This window comes from Aythya ferina, assembly GCF_964211825.1.
Source record: "Aythya ferina genome assembly, chromosome: 21".
Classification (NCBI taxonomy): Eukaryota; Metazoa; Chordata; class Aves; order Anseriformes; family Anatidae; genus Aythya; species Aythya ferina.
Genome location: NC_140319.1, coordinates 7,780,825 through 7,806,555, shown reverse-complemented (window position 1 = coordinate 7,806,555; position 25,731 = coordinate 7,780,825). Strand labels below are relative to the sequence as shown.

The 25,731-nt window shown below is 45.2% G+C and overlaps 1 long non-coding RNA gene across 1 annotated transcript in view; it reads left to right on the top strand.

Annotated features, from left to right (window-relative positions):
• The window catches only part of LOC311422041, a 55,255-nt gene that overhangs the window by 400 nt on the left and 29,124 nt on the right, over positions 1-25,731 (top strand). The window lies entirely within an intron of this gene.

The following is a 25,731-nucleotide window of genomic DNA, read 5'->3' as shown; positions in this document are numbered from 1 at the left end:
AGGAGAAGTGAACGGGGCCCGCTGACCCTGGGCGTGACGGGGGCTGAGTTGCTCGCCCAAACTGTGCGGCTCCCTCCCTACCCTATCAAGGGTAAAACCCTTGATTTTTAGTAATCCAGGATGTTTTTAAGTGTGTTTAAACTTATGGCAAGCCTTTAAGCCAGGTCCAGCTCTGAAGTTTAGCCTTTTTGTTATATCCTTGTTCTTTCTCATTCAAATGAGAATGAAAAAAGCCCTGTGATTAATAGAGATTTTTTGACATTTTATTAAGAGTTTGCCTGTTACTTTGATTTGATTACTTTCACTTTAATTACCATAATTAGCCATCGAGATATAATTTAGCATTGCTGTCACATTAGGCCACAGGTGATATTGCCAAGAAAGACTTGAGGGCATAAAAAGAAACGGTTCTGAAATAGAAATCACATTAAAAGGAGCTGAGTTGATCAAACGCGTGTGCCTCTTTGCCCCTCCGCTGAGGTTCAAGCATGGCTTGTGGGAATAGAAACAAGACCGGTGCCTTCAATGGATTCTGGCCCAGGCTGCAAAAATCATTACCCATAATTTGACTTTGCTGCATGACTGAGTGGTGTGCAAGTTGCTTCCAGCCACGTTTTGCCTTGTAGTTGTAACGAATATGGAGGATACTAGCATCCTCCATTCATCATTTCTAGCATAAAGATTCCCAGTTTAGTTAAAGATACAGTGTGTTCACTGCACGGGTGTTGTGAGGGATGCTGCTGTGATCTTGATGTGCAAGGCTGGCCAGAAAGGTGGCAGTAACTTGAAGCGATGGTTTTATTTACTGAGGGTCAAATACCAGGTGTTACGAATACAGCCAATTTTATGTTACACATCAAACTTAATCTCAGGTTCCTAACTGCAGTCATCAAAGGAATAAGGGCAAGAGCATCTAGAGGAGCTCCAAGATGATTTGAGAAGAGGGTATTTTTCTGGTGGACCGTGCTCTGGTATGATACGTGAGGTGTATGAGTAGAGGCTGGTGTGACAACCCCTCAGTACGGGTAGCAGAACCAGCAACGCAACAGCTCCCAGTCCTGGCTCCTAATGTTTCTCTCAAGTCACCAATTTGTTGCTTGTCCTTTGGGGCAGATATGGCAAGTTCTGTTTCTAAGATCATAAAAAAAAGTGAGAAAAGGGAAAAAAAAAAAGTATAGAGATGTTTATTTAAACATTCATTAAATATTAAGTATTCCACACGTTCATTAAATATTAAGTATAATACAATAGCTCCTCATAATGTCTCGACTAGTGATTAATTTTTAAAGGGAGGCGAGTGGGAAGCGAGTAAAGACACCACAACAAGTGGCTTTGTAAAGCTGGAGATCCTCTAACATATATGTGCAGTAACTCTTTCCAAGGATGTGTCTGAGAAATCTTGCACTTCTTTCAAGGGTTCTCAATGCCTGCAGGGCTTGTAATGGGTTCCTCCCCTTCAGGCTTTTAAATGTGAGACATAGCTTGGTCTGAAAGTGAGAAACCAGAAATACTTGCATTTGGTACACAAGATTGGGTTTAGAAAATGAACTTTCTTTGATAGTATTGTAATGGGTTGGGGCACTAGCAACATTTTAAAAAAAAAAAAAAAAAAAAAAAAAAAGGTATTTGATTTACTTGACTAACATTCTTCACGCTAGGCTCTACGTTGGTTGGAGAGCAAACCCCAAATTCTGCTCTCATTTAGCCTGGTGTAAGCATAGGGTATGGAATGAAGATGGCTTGTACTAAATTATACAGGCTGGGCGACTGAATGCCCACAGGACTGAAGTCAAGAAGCTCTCTGCTGATGTACTAAGCTGTTAAGCCACACGATGAAATTTCATCCCTGTACGTATTTAGTTCCACACCCACAGTCTGCCAGGAGCATTAGGCTGCATTAGGCTGCTGGTAACTCTGTTGTCAAACAGAGTTGGGATATTCTTCTCTCATGAAGGAAATCTGCACCCCAGCATTGTATCCTGTGACCGCAGCTGCTGCTATTCCTTTGAGTCAGACCAGCAGCTTCCAAACGGAGACCTCTAAGCTTTGCTATTGACAGATCTTCTTCCTAATGTTGTCTGGAAGAAAAATGTATATAAAACCTCTCTTTTCAGGTTGTTCAAATTCTCAGTTAGCCTTATATATGTTTCTGTTTATATGATATGATAGCCTGCTGTTCTGTCAAATCTTTCTGAAACCCAGATAATCACAGAAGTATAACACATCCTAGGAAAACTGTAAGGTGATTAAATCAGTGATTGTAAAGAGCTCTGGGAAGTGTGAGTGAAAGGTGGCATGGGTCAGAGAAGTTGTAGTCTTGTTGTTTTATGGTCCAACCCCATTACTCTGGATCTGGATGATTTTTTGTAAAATTTACCCCTTTATTCAAGCTTATTAGTAAGGCCTTGAAGAAGTGACTATCCTGAATCTTTTGGCTTTGCAATGTTTATATATATGTGTGTGTGTGTATATATATTAATATATTAGATATCCTAGAATTGGCTGTGACTGCATACTTTTATATGCTCAGAAAGCAGCATGCTGCCTTTATGCACTGGGTTATTTTCATCTGTTTACCCCAACGAGAATGACAACGTGAAGGATTGCAGGGCTCCCTGATGAACAGCAGGATTAAGATGCACTTGAGCAAGATTACAAGAAAAAAAGTTGTCGCTCTACTAGAGAAAGAAATAATCCTTTTGTTTATGTTCCAGAGATTAAAGCTCAAAACCCCCAAAGGTCACCACACACATGCTTTGCTCTCAGTTATTGTCTCTGATTTAACTGCGGGATTCAGCATTTGTGTCCAGTGAGGAAGCCATCAGAATAAGCTGGAGCACACTGGAGCAGAGTCCTGAATGTGGCAAGCAAGCAGCATATCCTCCCAGGGCATGCATCCTTCCAATAGCATGTCCTTCCTAATGGCCACTATCAAATTTTGTTTCTGTGGTATGCTGTTTACCATGCTTATTTAGAATACAAGCTTTTGAGGCTAAGGATACTGCCTGCTATGATGAGTGTGATGGGCTGGATCTCTTCAGAGATCTGCCAGCACTGATAAAACATGAGGAATAACACAGTGAGGGATAAAAAAGGATGCTGTTACAGCATCTTGGTAGATATGCTGCCAACTCAAATTAAACAGGTGGTGCTAAGCAGCCCACTTTATTCCTCCTTTGTTAGTGTTGAAATGTACTGCTTTTATTTCCCCTTGTTCCTTCCCTGCTTTACAGAGAAACGGGGATCAGAGCGCATTGTTAAGGGATAACTTATTTGGCTGCGCTAAGTTTCCAAATCATATTGGATGGAACTAAGTTTATCAACCAGGCATGGAAACATTAATCACCCAGAAAAATAACACACAGTGAAATGACTTTTCAAAATGTCGTTGGTATAATTATCATCTTGGCCATTACATTAAATGCCACCATTTATAACTGTTATGTTTAAGTATGCAAACAGTAATTAACTTGGTAATGAACTGAGGACCCCTGTGCCTCTCTTCCCTCAGCTAATTTGCATGTTAATTATCATTAGCAACCAGGGAAACAAGTTATAAACAGCTTAATTAGCAGCTTAATCATTTTTACAAGAAAACGCGCTGCACTTTGATACATGAGCAAGTTAGATTAATGAAGTCAGATGAGCGTGTTTTTTCAGCACTGTTCCCTGCTGCAGCCTTGCACTTGTGCTCAGGCCCACGGACATGTGCATGCTCATGTTTTGGGGCTCTGTACCTCGTTCTACAAGCAGGCAGTGTTTCCACAGCAGGATCTGTCAGCGTTTTGGGAGGAACTGCTTTCCTCTTCCATTCCTGGAAGCATGTAGTTGGGTTAAATGGGCACCACAAAAGCTTCTACTCCAGCATGCTCAACCACAGTGCCGTGAGGCTGGTTCTCATCACGCTCCTCGCTCAGCCCTGCTGTTTCCAGGTCCTTTTTGCTATGATTTGACCTGTTCCCCTTGTTTTCAGTGCAGTGGGTGCCTGGCCACGCAGTGCTGTGCTGGCACTGCCCTGAACACCACTATCACCCCGTCCTGCTGCATGCGCTGCAGCCCCCGCTGTGCGTGGTTGGGAGCAGGCGCTGGGCTTGGTGCTGGGGAGCCCTGTGGGGCTTTTGTGCTTGGGGCTCAGCTGAGGGCTGAGCTTGGCTTCCTCACCAGCACGGTGAATGTCTTCAGCAGTTCTGAATTTATAGATAAAATTATTTGCTGTTTGTTTTCCTTTTTTTATTTTTTTTATTTTTTATTTTAAATAACATTCAGAAGTAAAACAGAGAGCTGGAAATGCATCTTGTTGCAACAGAGGAGATAATAATTAAAGAGATGAAAACTGTAATAGGGAGGAGAAATGCTGCCCACTATGTCTGACAGCAGCCGTGTGGTGTAAACAGGCACTGATCTGTGTGAAGTTTGGATTTCTGTGCATGTACTGAAATCCTTTATGGGTAAAATAGCCAGATGAGGCTTCCTCTCTTGCTTATACAAAGGATAAAATGTCATTGTGGGAATTATTCCACATCAGTTTGCCAAGAGCACTCCTCATTTGATCAAGAATCAATCATCTGATAAAAGCCAATAGAAATTTTGTCATAAAAGGAGAAGACCTTGTCTAAGGGGATTGTGGAATGGCTGTCAGCAGAGATTTTGGGAACGGGTTACAAGAACACCTGCAAAGGATGGCCTGGGTATTGATCCTGCTACAGGATGGCGGGTAGACCTGAGCTCTGAAGCCGGGCAGTTTTCTGTGATGTGGTTGGAGAAAATCGGTGATGCTTGATAGGAAAATGTGCAATGTGATAAAACTCACTTCTCTATATGGTTGATCCAAGTTCAGGCTGGCTTCCTTTTATTCCACAGGAACCAAGGGATTATCTTACTCGTAATTAAGATGGTTATGTTGCATAAAGCAATAGCAGCTTGTACAAAATTAAAGGGTGTTACAACATTTATGCTACTCGCTATTGGCAGTACAATTCCCATCCTCGTGCTGTGACAAGCCGGTACCAGCAGAGGATGCCAGCGCACCGTTTGTTAGGGGAACAAGTGTCAGCCAGAACTTGAGTTTCTCAGTTTTTCAGTTGCTGGGCTAGCACAAAAGGAGGACGCTGCTGCCTTGTGAGGCTCCTGAGTTCAGCTCGCAGAACTTTCCCCGGGCAGCTGGTCGCAAAATCCTGTACGGACAGAGGGAAGGAGTCAGTGGTGGGGACTTTGGGCAGTCAGCTGCCTGCTGCTGGAGGTGCTCTGCACAGGTCAGGGCTCACCTGGGAAGGGGGAGGCTTGTGTTAAGTGTTCACTAATTTACCTAATATTTCAGTAGATGGGTTTTGCTCGGGTACCTCGGGAAGCACTGTCCCGTGCTTCAGAAATGCACATGCACAAGACAACCACCCGGGTACTATCACAGCAGAGGGTATGGCTGGGAGACATCAGTCCTTGTAGGTTCGCTTCTGTGAACTTACCAAAGACCAGACAGTAAATGCTGAAAGGGGAATAAATCATTGCACGAGCACAGAAGTGGCAAGCCAGCCCCATGGCCCAGCAGAGCTCAGGCAGGGCCCAGGCCGGGAAGCACAGCTGATTTACACCAGCTGAGGATCCAGCCTGGTTTATCTCCTCTGCCACCGACCCCCGTCATTTCCTCACGAGGGGCACTGCCCCGCGGAATGGCAACCAGCAAAGAGAGCTTCCTGTGCTATGTTCCATAAATTCTTTATCAGCTCGTGTAATCAGATAGCATAGCTGGATGTTGACTTTGTTACGGTACCTGGAGCAAATCTCTATATGTTAATTTAAAGCCATAAAACTACAGCTTAGGGTTTCAGCATCCTAATTGAAACTTCCTCTTCTTGGAGGCATTCATGCTACAGCAGAATAATAATCATCATAAAAACGCAAGATGCAGATAAAATGAAAGTGCATTGTTTCAAGTAACCCATAAATGCCAGGAAAGCTCTGACACCTGATGCCGAGTGTGCCGCAGCGTTGAAGGATCTCCACTGGACTTTCTGCTCTTTTACCAGCAGTCTGGTAGAAGCTCCACACTGTCATCGTGGGGTACTTAGGAGCAGAGATAAAATGGATGGGATTGGTAGAAGAATCTCATTGATTTTCCTGGGAGAAACCAGCCCTGTGGTGGGTCTGAATGCCAGGGTCCTGTCTCCAAAAGACCTTCAAGGAGTACAGGAGCTTGTGCTGAGAAGTGCTGCAGCAAGGATAAGATGGCACCAGGCTGCTGGCTGGGCTGTGCACCAAATGCTGTCACAGATCAAAGGGAAAACTAAATTATAGATTGATATGTGCTTTAGTTCATAAGTTATTAAGCACCGGGTAGCAGGTTAGATTAATATTGTGCCTGGAGGTTTCTTTTTTTCCCCTTCATTCCCTTTTTTTTTTTTTTTCTTCTTTACTCTTTCTCTTTTTTTTTTTTTTTTTTTTTTTTTGAATAGGAGAAAACAAAATATTTTTCTAATTAAGTAAATCTACAGTGCCTGCTAATGGGGCCCGTCTGTGTGCTTGTCACAGGGCACAGGGAGAACTGGAATAATGATTTTATTTTTTCATTAAATAGAATTATAGGCAGTTACTCAAAGCAACTGTGAGTCTAATTGAAAGAAAACCATTTCTTCTTAATTTACTTTCACGGTTCTGGATGATAAAAGAGTGTGTTCGCTGGAAAATTAAATAAAAAACACAACATGAGGAAGCTTGGAATAATGTTGCTCAGGCACAGGTGGGCAGGGAGAGCCCAGTGGTGTTCCTGGCGAGCTCGGAGCCTCCTTGAACCCCCTGTGCTTCTCCTCTCCGGGCCCTTCCCAAGCTCTGCTCCCTCTCATTTCGGGGCATCCCTTTGTGCCCTGGTTCTGTCATCCACCCTGTAACTGCTTCAAGGTGCCTCCTGCAGGGCTGTGCTCCTCCTCCCCATCCCTCTCCAAGCGTGGATCCAAGCTGCATCGCCAAACCACGGCACTGCACGTGGGTATGGGAGAAGCAAGGCACAAAATACAGCTTGGGGGTGCATATAGGGCTCCCCAGGGATTGCTCCTGATGCAGTGGGGGAGATGAAGTGTGCCCAAGGGCATGCACATGGAACGAGGGCACAAAGCTGCCATCCGAGCAGGGCCTGGGGCTCTGCATTGCCTTCCACAGGTGTGCTGCTCCGGCCCCTCCTGGCCACCCTTCTCCTGCTAGGGCTGTGCTGGGCAGCTGAGGTTTGACCTGATTTTTTGTCAGGCCCCAGCAATCTTAGGGCCCATACGGGCGTGTGAGGGGTTAAGAAAATGGGAACTGATTAATTCTGTGGCGAGGGTCCTTATCTGGCCCCGGTGCTGCCTCGGAACGGACACATCTGGTAGGGTCACAGCGTGGAGGACTGGCTGCAGCACCGAGGCAAGGGTCTGTTTCCACTAACCATTTCTGCTACTTCTTACACTAAGTACTTCCTAAAAAAGGCACGGGATAATGTTTCACTGTGGCTGCCGTTAGATTTACGGGGATACCATTTGCACTGACTCTTGGATTCACTCAGCCCGGGACAAGATTAAAACCAACTCCTCAATTTCCTTTTTTTCTTTAGGAAATTAATTGTGGCTTTTCTGCTAATGAAAGTCCAGAGACACGAGCTTAGTCAGGCTCTGTGCTTGTTTGATATATCTTCAAGGTGCACCTGAAGGAAACAAGAAGCTCAGGCATCTATTGGCAGCCAACACTCAGTCTTTACCCTAAAATCCTTGTCGTCCCAGTTTCATCTCCATTTCTCCATGTTGCATAATAGAAATCAAAGGAGTAATTTCAAAAGAGCTTTGGAAGCTTCTCTTCTCCTTCTAGTGAAATCCTTCTGAGAAATGCTTTTGGAACCAGCTGTATTTAAAGGAGCTTCTTGCAAACTGCTCTGCTGCTGCTGATGCCGGAGGGAGGAAGTTTCCTGTAGCCCCCTGATGTGCTGTGGTGGGATGGGACTGGGGAGCCGGGCAGGGTGACTGGGAGCACTGGGACAAGATACCTCTATTTTCTCATCAGTGGACTCATTTGAGAATTTTCTGACAAGAAGGGTTTTCACTGGAAAATGCTGGTTCAGCCAAAATTAGTTTTCTTCCATCTCATTCCCGGCAAACACTAGCTTCTTTGTTCCTCCTGCTGCTGGAGAACCTGGGCCTCTGGGATCGGTGGTCCCAGCGCTGTCCCAGCTCAGCCCTATCAGCTCCTCCCTCCGGAAAATAGGAAGCCTTCCAGGCCGGCTGGAGAGCTGGACACCACGAAAATCCCCATGGAGGCCAGTGAGCTGTGGCTCCAGGATTCAGCTGAACCCTGGCTCCTGTTGGGTTTGCAGAGGATGTGCCAAAGGAAGGTTGTTGAGGTTTTCTGTTTGTTTTTCATCTGTATCTGCACTGATGGGCTCGGTTAAAGAGAATCCCTGGTCAATGGATGCTCTTCTTTACTGGCAGCTAACGCACTGGGAGGGATGGCCAGGCCCTTTAGTTTGGTTTTAGGTCTGGAAACATGCTCCAGCTCCATTTGGTCGGATGAATAAAAGCAAAGAGAAAATGTTGCTGAACGCCCATTCTTACTAACAGGGAGCCTTCCCCCCTTCCGAACATCCTGCTCAAGGGCTCTGACAAGTAAACAGCATCCCGTGAGCTACCTGATAAATGTTTCTTTCAAAATAAAGATTTTTTCCAAACTCTCTAATACCTTCCTAATCTGAAGTACAATTTTTCTCCTGTATAATCACTATATTAAAATTTAATGCCAAGTATTAATATAGCATATTTAATGGCAACCTGCATATTATTCTGAGCGTAGCTGCCTTGCAAAAGAGCTCTGTGAGCTAGAGCAGGAGAGTATTTAACCCTTCCCAGGCACTCGGTGGGTAGCAAAGGCACCTGGAGTTTGCTGCTGCCACACAGAGCAAACCTCGGCGCTGGGAAGCATAGTGGCAGGTTGCAGGCAGCGAACACATCCTCCTCATTTGTCTGCTGGGACAACTTCTGTTTAAAAAATGCTTCTTCTGAGTCTGTTCTAGCAGGTAAATTTGGACTGGAAAGGTGGAGAAAGCATCTCCTGCACTCAGCTCTTTCAACCCCAGGACCAAAGTGCCTCCTTCTTATCCCAAGCCCGTGGGCAGGAGTTGACCCGTTAAGTTTCATTGCTGTGTCTAGGAAATCTGGATACCTGCCTTTTGGAGCCTGATGTTTTGTGGTACTGGAGCATCAAACATAGTGTAATTACCAGACAAGAAGCCTTGAAAAATGGGCTGTGCCACAGGACGATCAGGCTGGCTTCTAAATGCAAGTTTCCTGTTGGAAGTCATGGTTTTACATTTTGGCTTTGAAAGGCATCCATCTTCTGGTGTTTTAGCTTTTGTCTGCAATACGGGAGGCACGGTGGCACATAAACACAGACGTGCAAAAGCAGCAGCTCAGTGCAAAACGCCGAAACTCCTGACAAAGATTGGTGTGGTTGACACAGCCGTAAAGCCTCAGGTCCACTTAGAGGAAAGAACAGAGGAAACAAGTATCCCCGAGCAGGACTGGTTCTGCTGCTGCCCCGGCCCTTTTGCCTGATGGCTTAATGTGAGAGTGGTCTGAGGAGGTGAAAGCAGCGGGAGCTGCTCCTTTTATAATGTTTTCTTAAATAGAATCACCGAGTAAAATATTCTCACCTGGAAAGAAGTCTGTGCTGAGGTGGAGGGAGGGGGAAGAAATTAGAAAAAGAAAATAAAGAAATAGGCAGTGGGTGGCAAAAGGGGGAGAGGTACACAGTGGTGAGTGTGAAGGATGACTTGGAAAGTAGAGGGATGCTATTGAGGAACAGCACTAGGAAGGAAAAGGGGGGCTGAGGGGAAAAGCAGGAGACATGGTAAGTTAAGTAAATTCACATTTATTTCTGCAAGAATTTGCTTCAAACGCTCTTCCTGCCCTCGCTCAACATTTGCTGTTTGGACGCTCTCCACTCCGGGGAGGAACAAAACGGCTCTGTTAGAGCACCAGCGGCGGAGGTGAATGCCAGGTCAGCGGCAGGCGGCTGTGCTGGGCTCTGCCGTGCTCCACCTGGGGCACCGCCGTGCACGGGGCTGAGCCGGGGCCGAAGACCCCCCGGCCCCCACCGGGTCCACCCTGTGCCCACGGTCTGGTGCTGGAAGCCAAACTCCGCTGCGAATTATTAGCCATCTCCCCAAACCTCTCGGCTTTTAGGGTAGCTGGCTGTGATCCCTGGGGAGCAGTGGTCATGGTGAGGTTTATTAGCATCGTCTTGACAGTGTTTAACTGCGTAATGGACAAGCTAGACCATACAGCTGTAACCGTATCCTGAGCTGCCAGTCAGATGTGTTCAGCAAGAGATGGTCCCTGTTTAAATTAGGGCCTTGAATATCAGTGCAAATGAAAGAGTTTTCATCGCCGAGGAGGACAGAATTATTTTTACCCTTAGCTAACCTCGCTGCTGCCTGCGCACCAGATAGCAGAGACGTTCCAGCTTATTGGGACTACAACCAACCTATTGTTTTGGGCCAGCGTGAGCCAAAGGGAACAATTGGAGACATTGTCGAGGATCTGATGCTGAAGGTTTTTAAATGCATGTTCTGCTGTGAAGGCGTAGGGCATCTGCAGTGTGACTGTCTGGAGACGTTGCTGTATGGTCTCAGGGAGGCTCCTTTACGCACAAATCACACTTGTAATGAGGACATCCCATTTCCTAGGCAGTCCTACATGACTTCAGCTTTCATTGCTGTATGTCTAGGGGCTCCTCTCGACAAAAATTGTAACTCTTTAATGATCATAATCTGTTATTTCTTATCTCCTGTGTTCTTCAGTCGTGGCTGTACTTGCAGTTGCTGTTCACACCTCCCGTAGGTGAGGGATGTTAGCACACGACAGCTGTCCATGCATAAACTGCCCTTCTAATTAAAACTGGCGTAATTCTGCTTGGCCAGCCTAGTTCAGCCCTCATTTATTAGCGTAAGGTCTCCTTTGCTTCCAAAGTATGGTGCATAATGGTATTTAAGAGAAGAGCTGATTCACTTCTTATGTCCATTAAAACATCTCATTTCATTGAAATGCACCATTTAGTCCTTTATGCGTGAGATCTCTCACTTTAAAGAAAGTTTAGAAGTTTAATTTGAAGTTCTCTGCAGAATTTCTCTGGCTTCCACGCCCACAGAGGAAGGCTCTTCAGACGAACACTGAATTGCATTCGGAGTGTACCTTTTTTCTTGCTTTCAGGGAATACCTTCCCTGCCACGTGAGCTAGAAGGGGACGTTTTGTGTAGACCAGCGTGGCTGGCTGATGGTCTGACAATTGAGCAAACCTAGTATTTCATCCAGTGCAAGTCGCGGCGCCTGTAACAGGCAGTTCAACGCGCTCCCTCCACGCGGTAACTTCTTTTGGATGTAGGATTCGCTGGCTCTTCAAACGAGACTGCTGCCCTGCGTCTCTGGCATTTGCAGTAATGCTGGAGGCATATTTATTAGAGTTCAGTCCTGCCATGAGAGCGTTAGAAACAAGGACAAGATTTTAGAATATATCCAGTAATTTCTATTTTTATTACTTTGCAGCTGAGTTATCCAAGTTTCCCACTGACAGTCAGGGTCCTGTAGCCAGCACGCTCCAAATCTCTGTAAGGAAACCAGTCCAGGTCCCAGAACTTGGAGCCTGACTTTCATTGATCAGTTACTGAAGGTGGAGGGTGTAAGAGGCTGAAGCGCGGGGTGCTGCTGCTCGTGCCATTCATCTGCTCCCTCTGCAGAGTTGCTGCTGAGCCCCGAAGCCCTGATAAGTAGCAGGCAGTCGAGGCCAGAACGCAGCTTACAGCTGGATGACATTTTACACACGTTTGGAGTGTCTCACAAGATGTTCTCCAATTAGTCATCATCACTCACAATATGTTTTACATATTACCACACAGTTTACAGTCAGTCAGACTAATACAATTGCCGTGCAGCTGCTCACAGCAAGACACAAAGGTTATGGCACTGTGTACATAAGCAAGCTGTGAAAGTTACAGCCATCCAGCTCCTTTACCCTCTTGTGCTTTTAAAAGCCAACAGAAGCAGAAACAAATAGCGAGCGCGCCTCTCATTTCAGCCCTGGAAAAACATTTGAAAGCATGGAGTGAAAGGAGGGATTTTGTTTTTATAATTTGATTCCCATTGCTGCAGCTGCAGCCAAAACCTTTGGATTTTGGAAAAAGTTCAGAAAGTGCTGCTTTTTGGAAGAGGCGGTGTTTATTGGAAAATTACATCTTGCCCAGTAAAAGCTGACAGTATAAGTACTCTAGTCTATTAAAAGCTACAGAAGACACCGTTAAGGGTTTATTTAATGATTGCTACAGATGGGCTTTGGGAACTTGGAGCCTGGCATTGGTGTATGGGCTCTGAGGTTCAGTTCTGAGAACACAGAAATGGTCCTTGTCGTACTGGTGACCCCTATCATCCTCCTACATGGTTACACCAGAGCTGGCTGCCGCAACTGGACTCTGCCCAGTAATTTGGCAAGTTTTCCTACAGAAAAAGCTTCAGAGGTCAGCACGGCAGCTGTGAGAAGAGCTGAGGCGCTGCGACCAAGAGTCCGCGGCTGGCAGGCTCGGGATCCTAGCCCGAAAGCAGGCTCTGGCTCAGACCTGGGTTTGACCCTGTGAAGTTTCCTGGAACTCTTTGGGTTACGGAACAAAAATATCTTGTGGAAAGAGAGGAACCACTGCCTCAGAAGTGTTAGGCCTGATCTAAACGCCGTTAGAACATAACAAGTGGCACAGGCATTGGCAGACTTTGAGCTGAGCCCTTAAAACATAAGCCACGCTTACCTCTAAGAGGGCTGAGCGTGGGGAGAGGAAGCAAACATCACCACTGGAGTACCAGGAAACATGGGAATTCATTTCTTAGAGCCTGGGAAAGGGAACAGCCTTCCCCTTAGCTTGTGGAAGCCTCCTTTTCCACCAGCTGTCCAGTCTCTGCCTGCAGGTCACGAGGAAAGCTAGGTACATCAAATTGTTTTGGGTGGTTTCTGACTCCAGTGTTACTGGACGGCAATCTGAGCCATCAGTCTGTGCAGTGAGGGATAGGTAGGGCACTGCTCTGCTTCGTTGGCTCCTCTGCTCATCTCACTGGAATCCGGGTGCTTTCCTGGAGTCCTTCTAGGAAGCAGCAATAACATCTTCCATGTGTTTGTCAGACTTTTTTCTAGGAAATACTGTTATGATCTTGGAGCTGTTTTGGTGTGTATATGCACACATTGCACTTTCACTGAAGAAAAGAGGATACAGTAGTGGCCTCGGTGTTTATGACATTTACAGCAGAAAGAGATGAGCACTGTGAGGACCTTACGTCCTGTAGGACACCTCTTCAGCAAGTCCAGGCCAGCCCTGCTGATTTCCTCTTTAAATTCTGGCTGTTGTATTTGCCTCAGTGGTGCCCAACATCTCGGGGCTGTGTGTGTGCTGACCATTAGCACTAAATTCTTGTGCCACAGGTGTGGAAGTGTTCGGGAACTCAATGTTTTGCTTTGAGGCTGGGGTCTGGAGGCTGGATGAGGGACCAGGGACCCCTGCAGGATCTGCTCCTTGCCTCTGTGACTGAGAGGGGATCGCCTACAGCTGTCTGAAGGCATGCTGCCCTGCTGAATCCTCTCCTCTCCTTTGCTTCTCTGGCTTCTGTGACCTGAACTGAGAGGTGACTTCCGTGCTGTTTTGAGGAGCTGCCTCTCCCCTGAGCATCAATTGCTCCTTTGCTACAGCCAGCAGCACGCGTGTGTTGTAAAGATGCCGATGTCACAGCTGTTTAGAGCGAATTCAGTGTAATTCAGTTTTACAAGAAGTGCTAGGCTAAATCCAAATCAACATTGCTTTCAGCAAAATACAGTTATAATTCTTTTGGCCTGCTAACAACGTGTGTGTTGCCATATTTGTCTTTCGAAAGCAAAATAAAATATGACATTTACTGACAGCCTGCTTCAGAAGTGGAAAGGCATGATCTCTCTTACGTGTCGAGGCTCTGGAGGAAATCCATTATTGCTCCTGTTTCCACGGGTAGAGCTGCCACCAGAACGGAGCCACTGCAGAGGGGGAACTCGGGTAAGAGGAGGGGCTGTGTTTCTTTCAGGAGCAACGTTTTCAGCATGTAGCTCATGTGAAGGAGCCAATTTTGAAAGTCATCTTTGAGGATTCCTGGTGGCTGGCGCTGAAGTCAGGCAGAGTGCTAGTGCTCAGCTCAACGTTGATGCAGGGGCAGAAAGGCTGTGTTTTTTTGTCTTTATGTGTTGGGCACAGGCTAATTTATGAACCTGAAAAATGTCAAAGGCAGCCATAATTCTGATTTTTAAAATTTTACAACTGAAAACAGAAGAATTTGGAGGGAATGGTGTGAGTTCAATGCCATGAGGAATGCCACACAACTTCTAGGACATCCTCAGGAGCCTAAGACCCTGAGCATTCACTGCTCACGCAGCATTGCTGCTGCTGTTTGTAACAGATCCTTCTGCTCTTGGCAATGTCTCTAGGGTCTTGTGTAGTCATCCTGTAGAGGGGTTCATCCTCCACTGAAAGCAGCCTCATTAGCCTGCATGTTTAAATACTGTCTGGTGGATCTATTTCCCTCCCCGTTTTTAAGCCTGGAGAGAAAGAAAGTTGTGCACGTGCGCACAGCTATGTTCTGCCCCTCTTCCCTTGGTGATACTCACCTTGCATACGTACCTCTTTGGATTCCAGACCTCCTCTCCCTTCTGCACATGTGCTTGGAGGCAGGCACCCTCCTTTGCTCACCCCACTTTGGCTCTGCAGTATTTGGGAAAGCTCACAGCTAAGACAATGTTGGCTGCTCTCCTAGCATTATTCCGTGCCTCTTCAAATCTTGTTATGTTACTTTGGTGATAAATAGTCATAATAAATTCTTTAATAGTGTGAAGATAGGTCATTACTCATCATCGCCAGGCTGTGAAAAGACCATAAATCTGGAATAAAAGCCATTCATTTAGTTGGAGAATCCAAAGCTTCACTGTTTAGAAGGATTCATTTCCACCATCCCCCTCAGTTAATCATTCTCCAAGTCCTCATAAATATCACAGGCAAAGGAAAAGAATGACCTATTCTTGCTGTGCCATAAAATGTACGATGTTATGCTATGAGTTTTTACTTCTCAGCTCACATGTGAAAAATTCAGCAGCAAACCAGAGGTTGCAATGTGAAGTTTCTTGCTCACTGTGCTTGCTAGGCCAAAAAGGGAGGTGGGCAGAAATGGATTCAAAGACAACAGAGTTTCCCAGAAGAAAGAAAATAGACAGAAGAAGGATCCCATGCATACATACTTATGTGTTGATGTATTTTCTCTTGCTATTTTACAAAATCAGTATCAATAGTACAAATTTTAAAATTACTCAGCCAGACTGTGCTGTCTCAGAGCCTCTAGACTTAAACGAGGCTGGATTGCTTCATAATTCTATCAGCTTCTCTTTCTGGACTTTATGGGGGAGGCAGAGGACATTTTCAGGCTTGCTCTCAACTGTAGAAGGCAGAAACAGATTTTTGCTAATGAAGGTTAAGATTTTCAGGAATTTATGCAAAGTGTCTTGTGAAAGACACTGAACTAATGACAAATGAGTCATGAAGATTTCCATACTGGAAGAAGGACAAAACAAAATAAAAACCACTGGGCAAAAGCACATATTGTATTGCCATCATGAAGAAAGATTGGGGGCACTTAAAGCCAAAGTGTGAGCAGGCTTCACGCAAGAGTAACTGAAATAGCTGTAGTGCCTACTCCGTGGCTGAGCCCTTGAGGATCTAAGTAGGAGGCTGCTACAGGTGGGACCGCTGCTAACTAGACCACAGTTCATGAGTTAGTGTTGGCCAAGAATTCGTTATCCAGATGTGCAAGTTATTTCATCTCAAAAATGCCAGTTTTCCTTGCGGGAAAGGTTTCTGACAAATTCTTGACTTGGATTGTGCTTTGGAAAAATGCTTTGAGTTTGTCAAAATATGCTACTTTGATATTTTAAAAAAATAATTTGTCATTTTTCTGGTTTAAATGACTTTTTGCTTTGCAACTTGAGTGAACTGAATTAAATATACTTAGTGTTGCAAATCAAATGTTTGAGTACAATATGTTTTGAAACAATAGCAAAGATCTTATGGTTGACAGAGTGGTAAGGTTTTTTTTTTTTTTTTTTCACAATCTGCTCCAGCCTCTGGTTACTGACAGCTATTGGTGGTGGTGGTTGCTTGTAGACTAAATCAGAGAACCAGTGATGATTGTTAAGAGTGTGGCAGCTGCTTAAGGAGACCGCCTCTGTCTTCCTTCGTTTGCACATCACCAGCCACCTGGTGCTGTGGAGGAGGTCCCTGCCCTTGTGCTGCTGCTGTCCCGCTGGGGAAGAGGGTGGATGAGGCTGGGAGGGCCTCCTTGGGACGTGTGAGCACTGCTTGGAGAGATCCTGAGGGCTGGGGATGGGATGGGATGGGATGGGATGGGATGGGATGGGATGGGATGGGATGGGATGGGATGGGATGGGATGGGATGGGATGGGGCGAGGAGGCTGTGGTGGTGCTGAGCAGCCTTTCCCAGGCTGCAGCAGAGGAGTTCCAATGAATGTATTCAGGGGAGCAACCACCGGGATTGATTTATGCGCTAGCTTTGAACCAGAAACTATATAAGCAAGCAATAAATCATGGCACTGGAGGAACACAGAAGCTATTGCCTGGGACTCGGCAAGTTATGAGAAGGAAGTAGAAAAAAAACAGTGAAAAGGAAGAGAAAGAAAATTGTCTATTTTCAATAAATTGTTTGAGCTCCAGCATTAGCGGGCTGGGCTTTGCCTTGGGATTAGGAGCCAGCTTGGGAACCAGCGAGCGCTATCTTTGCCTTCACGTAACCTCATTAACTCCGTAATGTTAAACACATTCTCCAGCCGGGCTCCGTGGTCGTGTCTCCGGCCCGCTCCCTCCCAGGGCCGCGGCCCATCTCGCAGGCATCTCTGTGAAACCCTTGTAGTAAACGTTAGCGATCCCTTCTGAGCTGTTATTGTCTCTGCCTTCAGATAACTAAGCAGGTATACACTTAAGTCCAAGATAAACACTTCCTTGGCCTCTCATTTATTGCAGATATAAACTCCTATAAAGCTCGCCACTGTGCTAGCTATCATGCCCTCTATCGCCTTTTTGCAAAATGTAATCCATAAAATGCTTTCATGGTAACCTTATACATCGGCAACCAGTGATAACATCTCTAGGCCCCCGTGACAGACAGGAACTCGCAAGCATGGAGTTAATAATGCAAACTTTCAAAAAATGAAACTGGCAGAAAGAGACGAGGAGGGGAATAAAAGGGGCCGGTGTGGCTGTAATTGGGACCATGTGAGCTTCCTTAGAGAGGGATTAAGGGAAAGAGACAGGCCTCGCCCGCGAAGATTAGTTTCAATTAGACGGGCTGGAGGCGAAAGTCAGGACTTGGTGAAAGATTAAAACAAGAAGGGAGAAAGTTTCCATTGCTTTTGCTCCAGGCCTACACAAGAGGGTTCAGTGAGATCATGCTAATTGAAGGCAAAGCTCGCATGGAAGTTAGGAAGAACTCGCATTAATTGATTCGATGCTGCGATTTTTTCTTTATCCGCAGCGTTCTTTGGGGTTGTTCTTTCTTTTCCCCCTTTTCAAAACGTACAGAGGGAAATATCACCCACGACACCCGCCGTGGTTGTGCGGAGCCATGCAGGCGAGCGGGGGGCACTCACCTGGTGCCACCCCGGCACGGCCGCGCTGCCTCGCTGCGGTCCCCGCTCGGTTTAGCATCAAGCCCTAGAACCAAATTGGTGGTGTCACTGCTACTACTGTACAGCTGAGCTCCTCGTTGCACAAATTAAGGAGCCTGTTCCCTTGACAGATTTGTTTTTCCTGCAAGAAGGTCCAATTTAGAGCGTTAATTAAACGTACCCTCTGGAATCTACTGCATGGGAATCACCCAGGCTTGCGTTTTCCAGCCCTGGGGTTGAGCAGAGATAACACGTGATTTCCTTCTGGCTATCATAAAGAGGAGCTCTTTGGGAAATGGTGAACAAGGTATTGTCATCTATCCCTGACTGGGAGAATAAAGCACTGGTGTAATTGTGATGCTGGTGAGGGAATTGCGTTGCTTTTCTCCTCCCGCCTCCCTCCCTGGCTTCCAGTTTGAGTGAAAACGGAAACTGGGGAATCGTAGGAATTAGAAGTGGACAAGATGGGTCCATGCTGGCCCCCAGTGCAGAACTCCTCTCAGTGGTGTAGTCCTCAGTGCTTTGTCTGCTTTGCAGCGGAGTGAGTGCTGAAATTACAATTACACCATTTCCTTTAAGAGGAAACTATTCCAAATATGAATAGGTTTCCATGTTAAGATTTCTCTCCTCTGCCCCCTTGATAATACAGAGAGCTATAGCAAAATGTATATCCAATCTTTCTATATTAGATCAATATTTTTATTCCATTAAACTTGTCTCTGAGGGGCGAGATACATCATCTTTTGCCAGATTTCTGTATCAGATTGTCACTCTGTGGATTTTTGTTTCATAAAGCTTTGGAATTACAATGCCTAGTCAATTATAGTTAAATGCATTTTCACAGCCGGCCAGAAAAACATTAGCACTAATCAAAAACATCACACCAACAGGGATTCCCAAAGAGGGTTTTTTTTTGTTGTTTTATTTTGTTTTATAAAAATGTTCTCTCAGCTAGAAACATCAAAAGACAACCATGGACGTGATCGGCTAAAATATGAGAGAGAGAATTTGTGCTCTAGCTGCAGCAAGATCTGTCTCTCTTGCAGATGACAGCTGATGCAAAATTTTTGCATTTAAGCTAATATCAATACCCAGCAGGGGAGGTCACTCCTGACAGCTCTAACGCTCTAATAATGGCTTGCTACCATCCTCTGTCTTCGGCTTCACATACGCACATTATTTCATTTCGGTTTCTTGCTTCCTGTTGCATTTTTCAAATTCACGATGAAATTAGATACCGGGGGCTAATTGCTCGCTACCTTTTCATTTTTCATGTTAGAAAATGGCAACACCCCCCTGTAGGATCTCGCTTGGCCACTAGATGACTCTGTGTGATGTTCTGGTCACCAGTGAACCCAAGGCTCCGCTTTGGGGCTGTGTGGAAAGCTGTGTCTGCACTGGTGACTTTCCTCTCACAGTTATTGTGTCCCTTGCTTAACACAAGGTGTGGTGTTTCAGTACATCCCAGCCCTACGATGCAGAACCTGGGAATGAATTCTGTAATGCTCCAGACGTGGCCCGGAGGTGCTTTGCTGTCCCCATCTGCAGCAGGACCTGCCCATGTCGGCTGGGTTTTTCCAGCTATCCGAGTGACACCGTGGACATTCAGGTGAATACGGTTGCAGCTGGGGTCTGGGGGCTGCAGCTGACTGAACATGAAATCTTAAAAGTTCTCAGACTGGACTTGTGCAGCTGTGGAACTGCTGCGCAGAACAAATTGACCTCATTTGCTACCTCGGAGTGGCACCTAGGCACAAACATCACTTTGTCATTATGATATTTATTTTAAATGGAAACACTGACAACATTCCAGTTTTTCCCAGTTAAAACCTGGTATCCCTGATTTCCTCTCCCCACCTCCCTCTGCCCTTCAGGCTTTTTTATTTTTATTTATTTATTTTTAACCTGGAGTTATTGCATGGAAGCCTGATAAATGAATGCTATGAATGAATGTTTTCCAAACATTGTAGGAACTATTAAGAAAGTGGTTTTCCTTCTTCCCCTTTTTCCTTCCCACACTCCTCCCTCTCCCACCCCACAACTAATAGCACACAAATAGCACTTCATGTAAGTTTGGCTACTCTCCACTATTCCAGGCAGACTTCAGGAAATCTCTTGATTTATGGTTGGGGCATCCAAAGGCAGCATGCTGCCTGCTTCCTTAAGGGGTGCCTATTGGTGACATTTAGTAAGTTTGAGGTGCAGTATTTCAAATAGGGAAAATCCATATTTTAGCCAGATAACTATATGTTTATACTTATAAATTGATTTAGTAATGAAATGAGCTCCTTTCATGGTCCTTGCTGGCTTTAGGGTCTTTGTTATGGTATACTCAGACTGTTCTTGAAATTTAGTTTACCAAAGCAGAGCCAAAATTTTCTATCCGTGTTCCCATGAGCAGCCCAATTGAATTGAATAGGGCTATTCACATCAATAGGTAAAGCAGGATCTGGGACACAGTTCAGAAAAGCCACCGAGCACGTGCTTGAGGCCTGCTGTCCCTTGGTCCCCTCCTGCTGCTCGTGGCTGCTTGAGGTGTATCTGTTCACCTCTTGGGTATGGGAGTCGCATATCTGGTCTCCTGTGGATAGGACACTTGGGATGGGTGTTATTCAGGCCTAAGTTAGAGCTACAGCTGAGTGATTTGCCCTTGTATTTGGGTTTTGTCCTCTGTGGCTCAGTGATATTTCACTTATCAATAAATTCCTGCCCCAAATGGAGACTGGGGGTAGCTGCTGCCTGGCAGACCTAGGTGCTGCCTGAGGATCACCAGAGAAAACGTGAAGAAACTTGTCAGCAGTTGGAACTTTCTAATTTCCAGTGCTGCATCGCTGGGTTCGTATGTTAGAGGCATTTTGGAAAACGGCCTCGCCGATACACCGTGCTGGAACACAGCGGAGGTTTGCCAGGTTAGCGCTGTGCTTAACTCAGGCTCATTTTCAGTGGGGACCTGTAAAATCTTTCCATAGGAAATGCTAGAATAAGGAGGACTTCAGTTTAGACTCCTTCACGTGAGACAGGGCTGTCGTTGTGCTTGGAAGGAGTTTCTCATGACAGCTGCTTTGTGCTGGCCCGGATCCGGCTGCACGAGGAACACGTTTCAGAAGGCAGGCATTGTTCAACGCTGCGGACGAGAGGTGTCATTGCAAGCAAAAAGGCACGGGTTTGGACTTCTCTATCCAGCTTCTTTCGATGAATGAAATGTTAATTGAAGGATGCAGCTGGATCTTGCCTGAATCCCCGCAGTCCCAAGCTCAGCAGATACGGTGATGGCTTGTGACCAAGGATCGGGGTGTTTGTCTCATTGCAAGCTTTACTCTGTTTGGCAGCATTTTGGGGGAAGAGTTATTTTTCCTGTTTTTCTGCATACAGATGGTGCTGATAGCAATGAGGTCCTGTCCCTTACTTTTTGGCTCTGATGAAACCAAATTAATTTTTAAGGTTAAGAATAACTTCTGCAGTAACAATGGGTCATCACCATGATGCACTCACCCAGCATGAAATTACCGCTTTATATCAAGTGAAAGCTTGCACAATTTTCTCACAGCACCACCTGAAAGACAAGCAGGGTACCAGGATCCAGGCACTGTTTCAGTTTTAGTCCATTTTACAGATTTGGCAGGTGAGCTGTGGCATTCACTTCTTCTGAAGATGTTCTGGTTTTCCCACCTATAGAAAGGGGAAGCAGCTATCTCTGTAAAGTGTCTGGAAGACGAGCACCACACAGCCTTGTTTCTAGTGAGTGCTTTTTGGAAGGTGCTCAACTTTGGGTAAAATAAAGCTTTTTACCGTGAAAGCATTATTATATGTTAGGCCAAACCGTGGCATCCTTGGACAATGCTGGGCCACCAGCTCCCACGGAGAGCTGGGGATTTGTCTGGTCCAGAACGTGTCTGGAATTCTGCCCAGAGTTAAGGACATTTTATTAGTTTAGGTTTGTCTTTGAAGGGAAAAGCGCAACTGTGCTCACAGATACCTGAAACTCTTTTGGGGGTAGGACTTCAGGTTTCCCACCGCATGTGAAAAATGTGCCTATCACTAGGTAATATTTCTTTCTCCGTTTGTAATATATTTCTCCTTATGTTATTTCTTTTCTCCTTTACAATTTTTTTCTTTATCTTATATGAGAAAACATGCAGCAACGCCCACTGGCAAACAAATGAGTTAATCCTTTTCTGCAGCACTCTGATAGTTCATATATCTGCCTTGCTTCTTCCTGGATTATGACAACAGGTAAAGCTTCTCCTAAGAATAAAATAAACCCTGCTCACAGAGCTATAGAAATCCAGAAGTTTTTGAATTCAATTTGCAGTCCCGAAGCAGGCAAAATTCCCTGCCTGTTGTGCTCCCAAAAACATAGCATGAAGATACCCAGTTAAAATTTCTTTTAGACAGTTGCTGAAGAGGAGAATTTAATGAAGAAAGAGAATGCAACAAGGGCGCTGTTCGTGCAGCCTCTTCGCAGAGCCCCATGCGGGCCCGAGGCCTTTGTCTATTGAAAACCTGGACCAAAAAGCCCCTGCTCCTGTCCCGCTCCTCCCACGGCTTCACTTAAATTCTCGGATCGTGAGGGCATGCAGGGAACAGCTGCTTATGATCTCTTCACAAGTGCTGGGTCATTGGTAAACAACCATCCCTCCACCCTCCCGCAGAAAAAAAAATTATACAAAAAATGTATTCATTTTCCCTGATGATGAAGAGTAATGAAGAGCACGTGCATGCTGCACTAAGAGAGAGAGAGAAAAAAATGACAAATTAAATCATGTCTCGTTTGACAACCCTTTAAGTGTAACAGATCTGCACTTGTGCTGTCTGACAGGCATGATTGATACCACGGAGCACTCGTCAATTTTTAAACACACAGACCGAACAAAGAGTCACTTCATCCCGGTGCTTGTAGTTTACAGGCAGCCCAGTGCTACGCAGGGTAAGCACCCCTTCATGCGGCGGTGTTTTACTTGGCAATACACTGCATCTCACTGTTTGGACAACTATATTTATTTTTATGATCCTTAAAATATTGTAACCCAGTCAACTCAACAGTCATTTAAGGTAATTTCTGGTCTGAACAGCATCTATTTTCTGGACAACTTTACAATAATATATGTTTGCTATGGGCCAAATTCTTTGTGTAGGTACCTCTGTTTCTGGGCTTATTCATAGCTGTTAACTGGGAGGGAGTCACAGTATCCAGTAATTTCTAATAACTTGGAATTTAAACCTCCTGGTTGTTTTTGACCGTGCATTTTGCAGGCGATGTATAGGAAGGGAAAACAATACGCTTTTCTTTATTTGTGTACAAGCAAGTGGAACAAAACCAGAGGTGGCCTTTTAAAATGATGTTTAGATGATGGTTTTGGATACAAACTTATGTCAGAACAGCTCATAGTGGTAAAATAAGGTCCTGCTGTAAAGAGTCAGTCTTTAATTATCAGAGCTTTGCTATTGCACCGGAGTAACAGAGTTACTGGGAGGTTTTTAAAGGCACTGATAGGAACTGGAGGATAATGCTCTGTTGCATTTTCCATTTCCTTCTGAAATGTTGTAAATGTCTACACTTGGACATCTTTCATCCTGCAATGACTATACAACATCACTAGATTGTTTTTGCCAGGGTGAATCATCCCTCAGTGGTGTTCCTACACCTCCATGGCAGGGCGTGTCACAATATAAAGCCCTGCTTGGCACTTTAGGGCAGCCGGGGAAGAATTCTTTATGGCACAGAAGCGCAAAGGAGAGCCTAAGCAACACCCCTGTAAATAGACTGGATGTATGTGACCCTGTGGGATCACAGAGGAGTGTAATAACCTTGATTTTCAGGGATTTTCATGGAGCAGCACCCTGGGCAAGGAGCTCTGAAGCTGCAGGCAGCAGCGATGCTCTCTCTCATCTCTAGACATCCTTGACTCATGTTTTTGTGTGAAATTATTTATTAGCAGCAAAAAAGGAATCAGCAAAGCCTTGCAACATTCAGTGGGTGTTACGAACTAAACCTGTAGTCTCTGTAAATCCAAGGCCCTCTTTAGACTGGGATTTAAGAGATGCTTACATGCATATCAGCCGTGTCTGCGCAGGGATGAATTCCATCATCTAGGCTTTCATTCTGTGTATCTTTACTACTTGTCCTGGGCCCTTAACTCCATTAAGGGTAGATGCACAACTCTGTTTATTTAGACCTTTTTAACCTGACAGTTCCAATCAAGCTAATTCATCCGAGAGAGACCAACCATCCTTTTATTTATTTTAAACTATTTTACCAAGGTAACCCAATCCAGACCATCTCCATATCTTGTTTACAAGAGCAGCCTTGGTGACAACATCTGTCCTGTGTAAAATGTCAAAAAAAAAAAAAAAAAGGGAAAAAGGAAAACCTAGCAAAAATCATAAAGCCATCAGAAATGTTATTCAGATGCACGCACTGAAGTGAGCTTCCAGCATCATTGCCTACACTGTCCAGAGAAGAAAAAAGGTCAGAAGGAGGTATCAGGGCCATGAAAGCCCTTGTTGGGGCTGGGGGGTCAGGCTGCAAAGTGTGTTCAGGGAGGCTGTGAACCCCTCTGGGTAGTGGCCACCCCTACCTGCTGGCAGGAGGTGGTAGCACTGCTGGCGAGGTGTAAAATTGCTGAGTGTATCGCGGTAGGCTGTGTCTTTTGTCTTTCTCTGATGCTATTTCTTTGAAGGTTTAGTGTTGATATATATATATATATTTTTTTTTTTGACTTTTGGAAACGTACACGTCTTCTACACAAAATGGAATGATCTAACAGCTATCTGCACAGGCGCAGGTAGAGTAACCTGTGGCTGTTTGTGCTTGTAAAGGTAAATTGTTTAAGAGGCAATAGGAGAGAGTCAGTTCCTGATGTAACTGGTTAGATATGTCAGCAAAAGGAGGTTAAAAGGAAACAAAAAACTACTGTAAAATTCAGAGTCTTTGGGCCTTGTACTGTCTGAACTGTCAGAAGAGGCTTTGTGCCATGCTCGTGATTGTTTGGCTTTTAAACTACACACAGTTTCTGGGCTGCACGGGGGGGATTTTTATTTTTAAGTGAAAACCTATGTATTTTAAATGAAGGTATCCAATAAAGCAGGGAAAGTCTTATATAGTTCCACTCTAAAAGGTTAACTTATGCTAGAACAACAATTGCAGTACAACATTTGAAAGTCCTACAGCAGTTCAAAGGAGATAGCTGGCTGACAAGTGTGGCAGCGCTTTGGGGTCCACAGGGGCGGGGGAAAGCTGAGCAGCTCCCATTGCTGAGATGCTTTGGCAGAACTCAATGGCTTGTCTTGATCCTTGCTGATCCCTGCAAGCTCTTGTATTTCAGGAAGAGGTGGGAGCCTGTGGAATTTATTTGTCACTTGAGCTAGCGATGACCATCAGGAATGAGACCTGTGTAGTCCATTATTGCTTGCCATTGTGTGGCGAGCTCTTGTTCAAATTTGCGGCCGCACGATGTGTGGTTTGAAGTGGATTTCATGCTGGTGGAATGCTCCACATGGGCAGACTGCAGAAAACATATTCTGCCTATGCACGGAGCAGGTACATGATGGCAGGAGCACGTCCTGCCTCTGAGCCTTCCTTGGCTCAGCCTGGGGCTGTGTCTGAGAAGAGACCCCGTGGGCAGAACTGGCAGAAATGCATCACACCCTCAAGCCGAGCAGGAATGAAGTCATTATTTTACAAATCAAAATTAACGTGTTTATTTTGGTCAGAAAAAAACGCTTCTTACAGAAAAGATAAATTTTCACATGAGCCGCTGAATATCTGACAAATATCTTTGGTACTAAAACTGCAAAATGGATGTGAAATTAGAGAGAGAGGGGGAAAAACTGCCCAGCTGATCCTTCCAGTTTCAATGAAACCTGCCAGAAATAAATCTAATGAAAAACATTGTCTGCGTCTTGTAGAAGCCAAACAAACATACCTGAGAAAGCTCTTTACATTTATTATGACCGAGCCTCTCTCTGCACAGAAACGAGCCACATCTGCTCTTGGTATTG